This window comes from Ambystoma mexicanum, chromosome 2p, assembly GCF_040938575.1.
Source record: "Ambystoma mexicanum isolate Mex_15411 chromosome 2p, UKY_AmexF1_1, whole genome shotgun sequence".
NCBI lineage: Eukaryota > Metazoa > Chordata > Amphibia > Caudata > Ambystomatidae > Ambystoma > Ambystoma mexicanum.
Genome location: NC_090923.1, coordinates 602,248,863 through 602,264,168, shown reverse-complemented (window position 1 = coordinate 602,264,168; position 15,306 = coordinate 602,248,863). Strand labels below are relative to the sequence as shown.

Genomic DNA, 15,306 nt, shown 5'->3' with positions numbered 1-15,306 from the left:
CGATGCTGTGGGGAACAAGGCCGCCATGATGGAAGGTGTTGGGCTGCAGGCACCGTCGCACTCGCACCAATTTAGGGAAGGGTGGAATGGAGGCTGATGCATGTGTTCAGGCACGTGAGCTGGCCGTGGGGTGCAGCCTCAGAAAAAGTAAAGCAAGCCGGACAAGTGGGATTAGGAGCAGCGCTCTTCGCCGCACTCGGTATAGTAAAGCAGCATAACAGCACAGCCCAACCGGTTTGATTGAAACGTAATTCCTTTTCTACTTAGAATAAACATCTCTAAATCTGGATGTTCACCGCATTTCTTTCTTTTTTGATTTTCAGGCTGTCGAGAGATTGCTATAACAAATACGACGTGTATTAATGTCTCTTTGATAAATAGGCAACGTTGGCTCTCCACATTCATTCCTTGTTAAGACCCCGTTTGTAACACTACCTCCAGGGACTACATCTACGTGAGCTGACTCAGAGAAGCCGCACCACAGTACTGTTTTTCCAGTAGCCACTAGCACCTGTACAGTACGGAGGGGTGGTGGGGACGATGCTCTACTTTCCTTCCAGCCAGGAAAGAGTCCTGCAGGAGAAGACGAGTGCTGCTGGTGTGGGCATATCTGCCTACATTTGAAAATCAAAATTCCTGAGATGTATGCCCCGCCCACAGTCACACAAACCCCGCCCATTTTCACATGACTGCGCCCACATGTCAAAAAGTTAAACTCTGTTGTCATTTGATGTCAGAAATTTGCAGTTCAAAGTGAAATATGCACATTTCATTAAATTGACTTTTCTCAACCACCCACATCAGGGACGTCATTTCACCAAAATGCCAGGGGTAGCGGAAGTGACATCACAGTGCCACACCCCCAAGAGTGACATCACAGGAAGTGATGTCATTTGACCACACCCCCACAGGAAGTGATGTCATTAGAGCACACCCCCAACAGGAAGTGATGTCATTAGACCATGCCCCCACCATGACATCACAGGAAGTGGCCTCATAAAGCATTATCCCTCAGTGCATTAAGAAAAAAATGGTTACAATATCAGTGTATTGTGACATTTCATACAAGAATGGATCATCATATGTAGCAGTGTCAAGGTCCGTGTTGCCACGTGAAGTGTATGAACCCCAATCCCCTCTTTATGTGGATCTGCCCTGTTATTTCAACAGGACTACAGAGCGAAATCACATTCTGGGGGGACAGGGACGGATAGGCGGGCACAGGGATAGGGGAAAGCCAGGATAAAAGGGGAGAGTTTTTAATGACTTTTGCTTGTGTTACTTTGGCTGCCAAAAGATTAGTTCAAAATGTGTTCAAGACATACAGTGCATTACCGAGTGATACAAACTTCAGTACCAAAAGCCTCATCAGTCCATTCCCCATATTTTATGGGGGAAAAAATCCTGGCTCCATTTTGCATTACTCCCACACTCACCAACACTCTTTATATGCCTAGGTTTCTGTTCCTAGCACCCATTCAAAAAGATGTTATATCCATGATGTCTACTTTCTTAATATGCAAAACTATAAAGTTGCTAATAAAGTTGTTTCAACATCATGTATAACAAGAAGCTGGAAGTTTGGGACAAATAATTTGCACATCTATCTTTATTACACAGCTTCATTCATTGCATGTTTTAAATCACTGAAAACACAGTGAAGATAACTAGATTTTTCAGGTTGGCATTATCTTGCATTCTGGGACTCATAGTTCATCGTTCAGGATGTGAAAATGAAAGCCAAAATAATATTATTTTGGCTTAACATTGCTATAAGTATTTACATGTTGTCATGTGGCTTTATTGCGCTGTGCTTTTTGCAACTTATAAGTACACTCTAAGACATTATTACTGACGTAACAAGTGTTAAAAAACACATCAGTTAAAAACTGAGGCTGGCATCATTATCATATAGTCTGCCAAACTCTAAGGGGACCTATTGGAACTCCTAAATTGAAACAGCTACAGCTGCTAGCCTATGCTATGCACGCTCAAAAATGGTGAGAAGGAAAGTGTACATTCAGTTTCTCCGTTATTTGAGTGGCAATGGGAAGCCTAATGTAGCGAACTGGCCCCAGAAAGAGTGTGTTCAGAAACAGGATTAATTACCACAAGTAGCACTGTAAAAACAAGAGCAAAGTGCCTCAAATTTAGCTAAACTATAATAGTTAAAGCAGCAGATCAAAAAATTGTAACTCATCATTGCCATGCACCTCATTGGTGGTGAGTCAAAGCAGACTGAAGACATCACCGTTTTGTAGCAAAGAGCCACATATGTTGTGATTGTAGGGGATGCTTTCAATGAAGAAAATGGGCCCCTGCTGCCATAATGTGAAGAAAACCAAGCACCTCAGAATTAGTAAGTAAGGTATATATAGAAACAGTGCAATATCACATGTCCAGTGAGTGACACAATCTGCTCTTGTCTTAAGTCACCACTCCTTGTGTCCTTGCTTCTGCCTCGTGCTGGGTGGGTTGTGTGACTTCAAGTGGCCGAATCCCAAGCCCCAGGCTCACCCCACACCATGTGCATGACTGGACATTTGGTGCTGCGTCAAGGCCGGCTAGGCGCATGACTGGCTTCCGCAGCAGCCTGCGGTAGTGGCCTAGAAACAACAGGTAAGAGGCAAGCCCTGGGCCCCTGCTCCAGCCCCAAGGGTCAGCCTCAGGAGAACCCTCTCAACCCAAAGCAGCAAACTTACTTGATCAGCACGAGCTGAGAGAGCGAGAGGCACAAGCTCAGCCTGCCTCACTAACCTCAGCACCGGCCCAGACCCACCCCTACCCCCTGCCCAGAACAATTTGTTGCAAGTGCACCTGTTACTATTATAATGATGTGAAAACCAATAGGAGCCGCTGCCTCGGCATCCTGATTGGCACCACGTTGGCGCTGGCGCAGCGGATGGCTGGGGCACTGCCAGTACCAGCACAACCTAGCTATGAAGCATTCATCAAAGGAAAGGTAACACTTAGGTGTTAACTTTCTTTGATGAATCCATCCGCTCTGCGACCTGGCTGCTGGAGGGCCGCAGCCTGCAGACAGTGAAACAATGTGCGTAACGTGCTGAAAGTAACACGAGTTACAGTATACACCTCAAAACCGGCCCCAGGTGACTAATGAAACCGGCCCAGCCAGGGCCTCCAGAGCCTCCAATTGTTTCGGCCACGGGCCGAACGGCCGATTCCCCAATTATCCGACCCTGGAAGATGTGTGAGCTTGCACTTCAGGCACAGCACCGAGACGGAATGAGGGCAGCCGACGCCGACAACGGCTGGCTCCTCCGGCAAGGAAGGCCCCTAGTGGGCCAGCATCGTCTCGCTGTAGGATCCTCCTTATAGGTTTGGCAAGTTAAGAGCTGCGCTGTGCACGTTCTTGTCCAGGTAGGAGCAACACTCCAGTCTTTACACTTGTTTGGCAACATTCCAGTGTCATTAATCTGTTATATCGTCCGCCCATCGGGTCATTACTCGCATAGCTAAGCTGCATCGCAGAGAAAGCGAACCTTCTTTCATGATACGAGCCTACGAGATCAAGAGCTGCACTATTTGTACCGATACACCCAGCGAAGAGAAAACGCCCACAATAACAACATACCAGGGGCAACTTGCTCGCCTTGGAAGCAAGACAACAAGGAGCACCAGAGCTTCGATCCCGGGTCCGCGCTTAGAAACCTCGGGTGTTAAGTGCGTTATAAATAACCAATCACATCATACCGTGTGCATTTGCTAACGGATGCACGTACTTAAAAGGATATCAATGGCTTGAACGAAGTATACTGAACACACACCCCTCTCTCTCACTGCTTCATGTTACTGTTGGCCATTTACGTAGCGCTTCATGCAGGGCTCTTCTAAGCGCTGCGCTGGGCGGGGACAGAAAGGAGCTCATGTTGCACGCCGTCGGCCTGCCCACACAGTGAGCTCATGTCTCTTATCTATGCTCGTCAGGCTTACTCTCTCTACGAGGGAGTTTGTTCTCTGAGGATCAGACCCCCAATAGCTCTCAGCGTCCAATCGAAGGGACGACCAATACACCTGACCTTCCGGAAACTCTTGAAAGCCCAGGTGTTCAAACGAGACTGCTCGGTGGTGAGGCAAGTAACAATGAAATGTCACATAGGGGACCTGACGACCTGGGCTCTTAACTGACTTAGCCCAAGGCGCCCTGTCTTTGTCTGCAAGCCTCAGTTGCTGCCCTTATGACGCACAGGGGAGGGTATATCTTAGAAGGGGGAGGGGGAGTATGTATGGCATTTCTAAAGTAGCTGGAGTGAAGCCTCTCCTTGGATTGACCTGAGGGAGAGCACCTGCATTAATCCAATAATGTTTTGGGTAGTGCTTCCCCCTTAGTATTTGTTTATAATAATGGGTTGAAATCATGCTTTTTGTGTTTTTTTAAATTTAAAAAAGTCCGAAAAATGTGGTAAGAATGGAGAATTTACACTCCGTTCTGCCGGTCCACACATGAAACACCCCAATTGATGCAAAAAACAAGGGAGTTCCTGGGAATCATCTGCTAGACATTAGTCCTGGTAAGGCAGCCTTGCCCACTATCTTTCACACAGGAGAAATATCTAAAACATGTCAGTCTATGCCCTGCCCTGGGGCAGTCCAGCAGGAAATGCTAGGCAATTCTCCTCTGAACAAGAGTACCAACAGCAACCCCAGACACGTGTATGGTTGGACCTCATCATTAGGGTGGAGCTGTGCCTCTCTAAGAATAGTGAGCAAGGGGTCCAAGTCTGGATTCCCCTAGTAACTTAGGGTGAGACCGAAAGGTACTTAAATATGCAAAAAACAAGGGGGTCCTAGGAGTCCCTCTGCCAGACATTAGTCCTGGTTGTGAGAGACTTACCCAGATTCTTTAGCTCACCATCTTTCACAGAGGAGAAATATCCCAAACATATCAGTCTTTGTCCTGCCCTGGGGCAGTCCAGCACCGAAATGCTAGGCAATTCTCCTCTGAACAAGAGTACCAACAGCAACCCCAGACACGTGTTTCGGTCTGGTTGAACCTCATCAGTAGGGTGTAGCTGTGCCTCTCTAAGAATAGTGAGCAAGGGGTCCACGTCTGGATTCCCCTAGTAACTTAGGGTGAGACCCAAAGTTACTTTAAATATGCAGATAACAAGGGGGGTCCTGGGAGACTCTCTGCCAGACATGAGTCCTGGTTACAAGAGCCTTACCCAGAGTCTTTAGCTCACTATCTTTCACAGAGAAGAAATATCCCAAACATATCAGTCTTTGTCCTGCAATGGGGCAGTCCAGCACCGAAATGCTAGGCAATTCTCCTCTGATCAAGAGTACCAACAGCGTAAATAAGCTGTGTTACGGAAACTTACTGAAACTTTTCCATGCCCGTCACTTAGACGGCGTTGTCACTCACATGATCTGTCATCGCTCCGAGATGTGTCATCGCTGCGAGCACAACCGCAAAGGTGGGCAGTGTCTATCAGCTGTCACTGAAACTGTAGAGATAGCATTGCCATCCAACACAGTCATTAAAGTGCAAATTCCCCATTTCATTGATCTTTTCATCACCGGAAGGCGAATGGAGAGCGGCATCACTTCTGCGCACAATTCTCATTATATGAAAACTCCCACCCCCAATGACATTTAAAACGTTGAACTTGTTCCAAAAGTGGCACGTTTTAATGTTTCTTCTGAATAGTTTTATATATGTTTTTTGAATAGCTAACTTGTTTTTTCAAATGCTAGTGAAGAAATGGTCTCTAAACAGTCCTGTGCAACTTTTCACGAAGAAAAAGCTTTAAAAAAACGTTTTTGTTTTGTCTACTAAAAAAAAAGTAAAACTGCAAGCACCGAATGAATGCCCTTTGGGCCAGCAGTCACTGGAAAGGGTCCCAGCCACCTGTCAAATGAGTCATCCCCGTGAAGGGTCCATGGTAAAGTCCTTCTGCTGTGTCACATTTGCGCATCAGGGCGGCTGAGCTCTAAGAACAGGTCGCGCACCAGGATATAGTGATGTGTGTGAATTTTGAGAAATAATTAATGGGTGTATTCAAGCATGCGTGTGTGAACGGATGATTGAATGCATGCATTTCGTGCATGGATACATGAGTGAGTGCATGAACAGACATGCTTTCCGCTTTAAGAATGAATATTTTTTAAATGATTTGCTAGGCACAGATATAATACAGAGATAAGTGTCGATGGGACATAGAATGTGTGCGGCAGGTGGTCCCACCGCACATGCAAAACATAAAAAGAAGAAACAAAGAAATCAGGACTCCCGATTTCTTTGTTTCTTCTTTTTTTGTTCGGAGAACGAAAGGCTGCTCCTCCGGGGGAGAAAAAAACAGAGACGCCCTGGCCCTGCCACATCACAGTGCCCTCCTGCTTGGGGGAGAGAGGTGCGGCAAGGCACCACAGCGATGCCAGTGGCTCAGGCCCTGGGGAGGACGGCGAAGCACAGACCGCTTTGGTGCTGCGGCTGCCGTCGGCACCAAATTAATTTTACTAACGTGCAAATATGTGCCGGCGGCAGCGTGCAAGCTGCCACCGGCACATATTTGCACGTTAGTAAAATTAATTTGGTGCTGCCTGCCGTCGGCACGACGGCACTGAATTAATTTTACTACATTGCGAATATGTGCCGGCGGCAGCTTGCAAGCCGCCGCCGGCAAATATTTGCACGTCAGTGAAATGAATTTGGTGCTGCCTGCCGTCGGCGGCGACCACCACTCGACTCACTGACTCACCTGCTCGAACGAAGTCACTGGCCTGGCCTCCTCTTCAGGGATGGATCGACGTGGATGCACTGCAGCCTGCCTGGTCCGCCTGGACACAACAAACTCAGCCTCAGCAGCGAGACGATTTCGCACGTGCAATAAATAAAATGGAGGCCAACACAAGCGTCGCAGCACGCTGTGGCCACGCCCCCTCCTCCTCTGATTGGTCAACGCCAGAGGTCGCAAGAGATTGACAGGGGTCGCTGGCCAATCACCAGCGGTCGCTCTTGCGACCTCTGGCGACCCCCAAATGACGTCCCTGACCCACATTGCATAGGACAAAAGGCATTCGCCTTCCATAAAATCAACACGTTAAAATGTGCACATGAAGACTCCAAAAACCAATACAAAGGTTTTCCCTGAATTCTGCAGTACCGAAATTGGACATTTCACCTTAGTTGTTTTTCATCAGGTTGTGTAGTTCAGTGGTGAGTTGTCCAGACTCAAACCTGATGGATGTGGTTCAATGGGGCTGGGTCCACCCTAGCCTGGGCAAAAAGAACGAAAGCAAAAGAAACAAGCGTTCGCATTGAAAGTCGGCAAAAAAGAATGAAAGGTGAAGCAAAATAAACACGCGTTATTTTGCTTCACCTGCATTCTTTTTGCCAAAGTGCTGGAAGCGTTACAGTAATTGCTGCAGAGACAAAGCCACACTCAGGCAGGGAGTCCGAAGCGGTGCAGTCCTGCAAGCATAACAAAAAAAAGCAATCAGTGAAAGCTGTCCCCCCACCAAAATTCCTGAGATTCCAAGATCTTTCCCAGAGAAATGGTTAAAATTCCTGAGTCTTCGTGAAAAATCTAGAGGTTAGGCAGGTATGGGTGTGGGTTAGTAATCGCTCCCTCCAGCCACAAAGAAAAGACAAAACCTCCTTTGTACTGACGTCAAATGCGCGGGCCATCCCTCTTTATTCTTACAACATGGTGGAAATGGAAAACAAATGTACAGAGGGATCCCATAAAGGCTGGGGTGGAGTTTGACGGAGGAGGCAGAGTTCACAGGGGACAGAGCTGGCAGTTGAACTCCGATCTAAGAAAATGTTCAAATTAATAGTTTAAAAATGGTGTAATTTCTTTCATGCTGCTTCTTTCCATACTCCATACTCATACATGCCAACATTCCGACGCACCTAGGAGGGAGTTTTGAGAGAGAAAATCGGGAGACGTAGTTTTCCCCATAGGAATGTATTGACACTGGAATTATCTTAGGCGGGAGAATGTGAAAAAAAGCAATATTTCTAATAGAAAAGTCGGGAGTCTCCCGCCTAAATCGGTAGTGTTGGCATGTATGCATACTGTACAACATGTTCACTTTAAATCTCTTCCATTACAGTGGTGCACTGAAAATATGTTGAAAAAGTGTCAACGGCTTACAAAGGTCCTGCAATTACTAAGGTAAAATGTTTAATTGGTAGCATTCATGTGCATGTGTTTTTAAGCAAATTGAAATCGTGATGGGGGTTTGTACTTATTTATTTATTCATATTTTTAAAGCGCACATCAGCTGTTAAATATAAACATGTCTGGTTACAGAGGACTCTTCGAGGTTACATTGATATTTGCATTTTACGGTTCAATTTGAAGTTACATAGTATAGAAGATACACAGTATAGAAAAAATTATGCATTAGGGGTTCAACTTAAGGTTACAAAGTACACGTAAATAGTAAATATATTACAGAAGGTGGGGTTGTACAGTGTGAGGGGCTATAGTGTGATGGTGTTGTGATGGTTTATACAAATAGTGTAGTTTTGAGGGATTTGCGGACGGCAAGTAGAGAGGGCTCAGCTATGAGTGCGTTGGGGAGGGCATTCCAGAGCTTAGGTGCTTTGTGGGGGAAGATAATGCCGCTGGTATTAGCTATTTTTATGGATGGCACCCAAAGTTGGTTAGCATGGTGGCTTCTTGTGGGGCATGTGGAGTTGTTTTTGAATATTGTTTCTGAAAGGTAGGAAGGGGCGGAGAGATTGATACATTTATGCGTAAGGGTGAGAATTTTGAAGTTGATCCTTTCCTTGACTGGGAGCCATAGGGTTTCATGTCTGGCCTGGGATATGTGGTCACTTTTAGGGATATGTAGGGCTGCACAGAGTGCGTTATTGTATGTTATTTGGAGCCTGTTGATGTTTTTTGTAGAGGTGCCTGCCAGTAGGGCGTTGCAGTAGTCTAGTCTGGCTCCTATTGTGGCTCTGGCTATGGAAAGGCAGTTTTGAGTGGTTAGAAAGGGGTTTATTGCGGTTATAGGTTTAGTGGTGTGGGCGGAGACAGAAAAGTTGGCGCAGATCTGTTTTGTCATGGAGAGTGTAGAGTCTTAGTAGACTCTGAGGGTCTTTACCGATGTAGAGACTGATATATTTGTGTGGCCGATGACGAAGTGGGCGTATTTGATGTTTAGTTGGAGAGAATTTCCTTGGGGCCCAGGATGATGATTTTGGTTTTGTCCCCATTTAGACAGATGTCATTGATTGCCATCCAGGTTTGAATGCTGGAATATATCTGGAGTAGAGCTTTAGCATCATAATCTCCAGTGAGGGGGCGGAGCACTTGAGTGTCGTCAGCATAGTTTGTATAGGCTATGCCGAGCACATCCAGTAGGTCAAACAGAGGTTTGGTAAACAGATTATAGAGGGTAGGGGCAGTACATGATCCCTGGGGAACTCCACAATTGATGGTGGTGGGGTCTGAGTTGGCTTGGTCAGAGAAGACCTTCATGGCCCTTCCTTCTAGAAACAAGGTTATCCATGAGGTGGCTTTGTCAGAGAAATGGGTGGCATTGGAGAGGTGTGTGGCGAGGATATCGTGGTCAACAAGATCAAACGCGGCAGAGAGATCGAGGAGGAGCAGGAGAGCAGGTTTGCCTGTATCTATTATTTTGGTTATTTGGCTCTTAAGATCTAAGAGGGTGGTTTCTGTACGATGGCCTTTGCAGAAGCCTGATTGTCTTCTGCCTAGGATGGTTTGACTTCCAGGTATTGTTGGATTTGGATGTGGGCAGCTTTATCCAAGATATTTAGGAGGAAGGGAACAGTAGTGATGGGGCGGTAATTGTTGGGGCAGGTGGGGTTTAGGGACGTTTTTTTAATCAATGGGCAAACCCAGGCTTCCTTTAGACTTTGTGGTCCGACTCCGGATGAGAATGAAGTATTGATGAATGCTGTGATGATGGGAGTGAGAGAGTCTGCACATTCTTAGATGATGGTAGGGGGCCAGATGTCTCCTTTGCAAGTTGAGGGTTTGATATGTTTAAGAATATTAGTGACTTCTATCTCGGTGACGTCTCTGAAGACGAAGAGAGGTGTTTGAGAGAGGTGTTTGGTTGGGGGAGTGGAGAGGGTTGTCCTGAATGGGAAGGGCTTTGCGTTGAGTAGATATTTTATCTTGGAGCATTTTAACTTTGGTGATGAGGGCGTCCTGAATGCTAGAGCACCAGGCTTTGTCTTTGATGATTTCATCCGGGGTGGTGGCAAGGGAGGAGAGATCTTTGAAAATAATGAAGATTTCTCTGGATTTAGAGTTAGCTTTGGAAATTCTTTGATTGAAGGATTCTGATTTGGCGAGGAAAATGGCTTTTTTTGTATGTGGATGAGACCGTTTTAAATTCATTTAAGGAGGATTGGTTGGGCGAGGATTGCCAGTTGGCTAGAGCTCGACGCTTCTTGTTACGTAGGGTGGCTAGTTCTTCTGTAAACCAGGAATTGCAGTGCATTGATTTTTTTCTCTTTTTTGTTTTCTATGGGAGCTATATATTCAATAGCTTGGTTGAACACGTTGGTATAGGTGTTGGCCAGAGATATGGGGTCATTGTTAAATGGAGGTTTAAGTTCAGAGATATTGGAGAGGTGCGAGGTTGATTTTGGTTAGTTTTTTGTGCTTCTGACTTAAGCAGGTGGGGCGTACAAAGGTAATTTGCAATCGGAGTGGTGGGAATGGCAAATTGGATGAGGTGGTGGTCTGCCCATGAGAGGGCTGAGATTTGCATGTCAGGGCAGTGATTGGAAGGGTAGAGGGGACAGGGGACCAATCATTCTCACAGCAGTTCTTAAGTGGCTACTTTCAGACTTAAATGAGAGTTAAGTGCTTGTAACACCTCTTCCAACATAGAGCACACAGAGCAGATGAAACCACGGGCACCCAGAGACACCTAACCCTGCACGCTGCAGAGGCAGAAGTGGGGAGGGGGTGCGCAGCACTGCAGGCATGCTGAGAACTTACCTGCTGCTCTTGGATGCTGGACCCTGGAATGGTGACACGCTCTACAAGGCAAGCAGGGGTCACTGACTGCAGTTCTCCAGCCCATCTATAAGAAGCCCTTTGGATTGCAGCTGCATGATGTAAGTAGGGGGGCAGAAGAGCATGTTGTTCATGGCAGTGTTGTATGATATTCTGCATCTCCATGGCAGAATGATGGAGTGGCGTTGGGCAATCTTTGGAGCCACGTCCACTCAGTAGCCCGCCCTTGGAGCTACCAGATGGGTGTAACTTCAGGGCCTTCACTGTCCAGAGAAGCTGAATATCAAACTATATTGTATAATATACGGCTTCCCATGTTAGAGTGTGGGAACTGGTGTTCGGTAAGATTGCATACACTACACTGTCAGTTCCATATTATTCGCAGCATTCAGCCATTTACAAAATCAATTCTTTTGGTAGTTAAAACTGGTGAGGTGTTTCTTTGTTGTGACTGCTTTTTCTATGCATCGCAATTGTACGTTTCAGGGCCACAAATCCAATGTGTGCGGTTTTTGTCCAAGGACTGGGGTTAGGTGGGAGCTACATGGAGACGGCTGTACTGCCATTGAGCAGTTGGCACAAACAGGCTCTGAACTGCGTTTAAATCAAGCATTGCTTCTAATGGTTGGACCAGGTGCCAGGAATAGCCCTACCAAAACCAGAGTGCAGTGACTAGAACATTACGTCTGCAAGTCCCCTTTTACTTAAACTCTGCAAGCTAGCTTTGGAGAGAAGATTGGGGCGCCAAGCAAGCTCTTCCACAATGCAATCTACTGCCCAACGCCCAGTTTGTACTTGTGAATTTAGAAACCAGTTATGAAAGTATCATTTTATGTTAATAGGACGATATGGCTGTATAGCCCTGGTGCTTAGCTGCAGGTCTTCCCAGCCATGTTTGCTGACTACTTTGCTAGTAACCAATAAGGACAGCACATTGCAGAGAATCAGGGACGGTGTGAGAGCCTTTCAACTCTTTCAAATGAAAGGGGCCTTGAGCCTCAGGGTGTCCCCCAGAAATAGCCCCATATGGCCAGTCAGCAGTGTAACAACACAGCAATATATTGCTTACTTTCTGGGGCTTACAGTGTATGCTTTGCAGTGTTCGCCTTACAAGCTGCTGCTCGAGCCCACCCTGCCGCCACTTCAATTGAGGAAAACAGAAGTATTGTCACCTACTTTCAACACTGGTTCCTCAACGTCAGCCACTTTCTTATAAAGAAGGATAATTCACAGCTATGCATCGGGCATTCAGTGTTTCAGCTCCCTGCTGGCTGGCTGGCTGGCTCATGTTAATTGGTGGCTACTAACCTAATCTTTACCTCCATTATAATGTATGCCCCCCTGCCACAGGTGCATCAGACTACGCTTGGCTCAAAACAAGGTGAGCCCCCAACCATCACGTTGAAATGGTCCTCCACACATCTTCACCCGGGCCTGCAGAGAATATTGCATCATGTTTAGAGGGAAGATTTGATAGGACCTATATGCACCACTACATCGAAACAATGGTGCCCTTGCAAATCACGGCCCATACCGCTCCTCACAGCATTCAATACTATGCACATGTAGAGGAGGTGCAGCATTCATACACTTTCAAGAACAGTACAAACAATTTGATTGTGGGGGTGCAAGATATCATGGCCTGAACGCACCTACGGTAACACACACCCCCCTGCCTCCCTGGGGTTAACTCACACAAACACAAGTGGTCATCCTGTTTTATGTTTACTCTGGTCCCAACCAATGTAGAGCCACCATCTACTCTCTACTTGGACACCGCCATACCTTTTTAATGCAGGGTTGCAAGATATCATGGCATGAACACACCCATGATAATTTCAATCCCCTGCCTCCCTTGGTGTAATGCGCAGCAACATAAGTGGTCATCCTGGTTTATATTTACTCGTGTACCAACCAATGTATAGGCACCATTTTATCCCTCCCTGGACACCCCCATACATTTTGATTGTAGGGGTGCAAGACATCATGGCCTGAACTCACCTACAGTAATTTGCATCCCCTGCCTCCCTGGGGTTAATTCACACTAACACAAGTGGTCACTCTGTTTTATGTTTAATCTGGTCCCAACCAATGTAGAGGCAATACCTATCCCCTCCGGGGACACCCCATACTTTTTTAAGGCAGGGATGCAAGATTTCATGGCTTGAACACACCCATGATCCTGTCAATCCCCTGCCACCCTGGGTGTAAATCGCAGCAACACAAGTGGTCATCCTGTTTTATATTTACTCATGTACAATCCAACATATAGGCACAATTTAGACCCCTCCCTGGACACCCCACACCTTATGATTGTGCGGGTGCAAGGTATCACGGCCTGGACGCACCTATGGTAATTCACATCCCCTCTTTCTGTGTGGTTATTTCACACCAGCACAAGTGGTCATCCTGTTTTATATTTACTCTGTGGTCGAAACCAATGCAGAGGCACCATCTAGCCCCTCCCTGGACACCCCATAACCTTTCATCTGGCTGGCTGCAAGACATTATTGCCTGAACACACCTATGGTAATACGCATCCCATGCCTCCCAGGGGTTAATGTACACTGACACAAGTGTTTATCCTGTTTTAGGTTTGCTCTAGTCCCAACTGATATAGAGGCGCTATCTAGCCTCTCCTTAGATACCCCATACCTTTTGATTGTGGGGGTGCAAGATATCATGGGCTGAACACACCTATGGTAACTCGCATCCCTTGTTTTTCTGGTGGTAATTCACACTAACACAAGTGGTCATCCTGTTTTTAATTTACTCTGGTTCCCCTCAACCGATGTATATGAATCCTCTAGGCCTTTCATAGATGCCCCAAAACCTTTTGCTCAGTGAGTTTCACAGAAAGTGGAACCAAGTGCTGAATAATCTGTGCATGACTTGTATAGGCCTGCACTCTGTGTGAGAGTGGTAACCAGTGACTCCAGAGGGAGATGAGATTGTGAGTGTATGTGAGATGGAGTGGTAGTGTACTGGTATGCAGGAATTAGAAGAGGAGTAGGTGAAGAGTGTTGATGTCGAAGGTGAGCTTAGAGTTCTTTGCGTAACACGCATGCAGTGGATGGGATGCAGAATAACTCTGACATCAAATAATCAAACCAACTCAGAAAGATGGCAAATGTTCACTGTTTTAATATCAATTATCTAAAACAGAGAGTTACAACAGACATTTATATACTAAACATTCATCATAAGTGATGTCATACTACATGGCAAATGATAAAAACATACGAGGGGTTGTGATACATTGAAGAGGAACATCCAAGTATACTTTCTATAAGGGATGAGGTTTTGATTGGATATTGACTGTCAGGTGGACAACTTATGCCCACCTCTAAAATGTGTCATCTTCTACACTAGTAAGTACGCAATATATCATTGGCTCTCAAACTATAAGGCCCTTTGTTATAAGGCCCTCTACAATTGGTTATGATATGATAGATATTTTATTTGTATTGCGCTCGTACACAAGTGTTTCAGAGCGCGACTAGGCAAGGGAGAGGAACAAGGGAGAACACAGCACAACATAAAAACGATCTTACTAGGCCCAGTGACATTGCGAACGCGCAAGTGCGCTCGTGCCATGTCTGGAACATTCGGTTCATTTAGCAGGACGTGAGCTCAGACCCAGATGCCAGGAGGTGGACTTGACTTCACCTCCCCACCCAATTAGTCCAACGTCTATCATCAACAATGCCTTCTGCCATTAAGATTGTCTTTGAACTTAGCCTTGCTGAGTATCTTTATCTCTGGGAATATAAGGGAGTATGGGCATGCACTATCATAGCTCTAGAACTCAATGCTCAACTCTATTTCCATCCTTGGCACACGTGAAAGGAGACCACGATTTGGACCAATTTGCAGCATTTAAATGTCTCCAATGAATAAAACTTGGCACGCTTGGTGTTCTTTCTTTGCACCTTAACAAGGGATGATTCAGCTTCTCACGTTTTCCATCTTCAAGAATAGATAACTGGTCTTGGCTGCCTTTAGCTTTCATACCAGGCCAGCCAGCCTTGCCATTCATGTCCACAATCTCAGCTAATTCTTGCTGCAACACAGTTCTCAACCTCTCCTCTTCATGGGTCCGAGCTTACTAAATTCATGACACTGATGTCCATACAATGGCGGCTCAGCCTGCAATCTATTCACTACGTATATGTATAGCCTGCTTCTAAGATTACTTAATCTACTTGCGTTGCTGCATCTGTACAGTTATTGAACAGTTTTTCATTTCTGCAGTGCGTCACGCACATGCAATCTTCTTTTCGCATATGAAAGTTTTACTCGATTCTTAACTTCGGCATCAGTTTTT

At 46.0% G+C, this 15,306-nt stretch overlaps 1 long non-coding RNA gene across 1 annotated transcript in view; it reads left to right on the top strand.

Annotated features, from left to right (window-relative positions):
• Positions 1–2: 2 nt before the first annotated feature.
• The window catches only part of LOC138566602 (uncharacterized), a 104,312-nt gene continuing 89,008 nt past the window's right edge, over positions 3–15,306 (top strand). Inside the window, exons 1-2 of the long non-coding RNA XR_011301975.1 lie at positions 3–199; positions 8,083–8,144. This is a non-coding gene — a long non-coding RNA (uncharacterized lncRNA). The remainder of the gene's footprint in view (positions 200–8,082; positions 8,145–15,306) is intronic.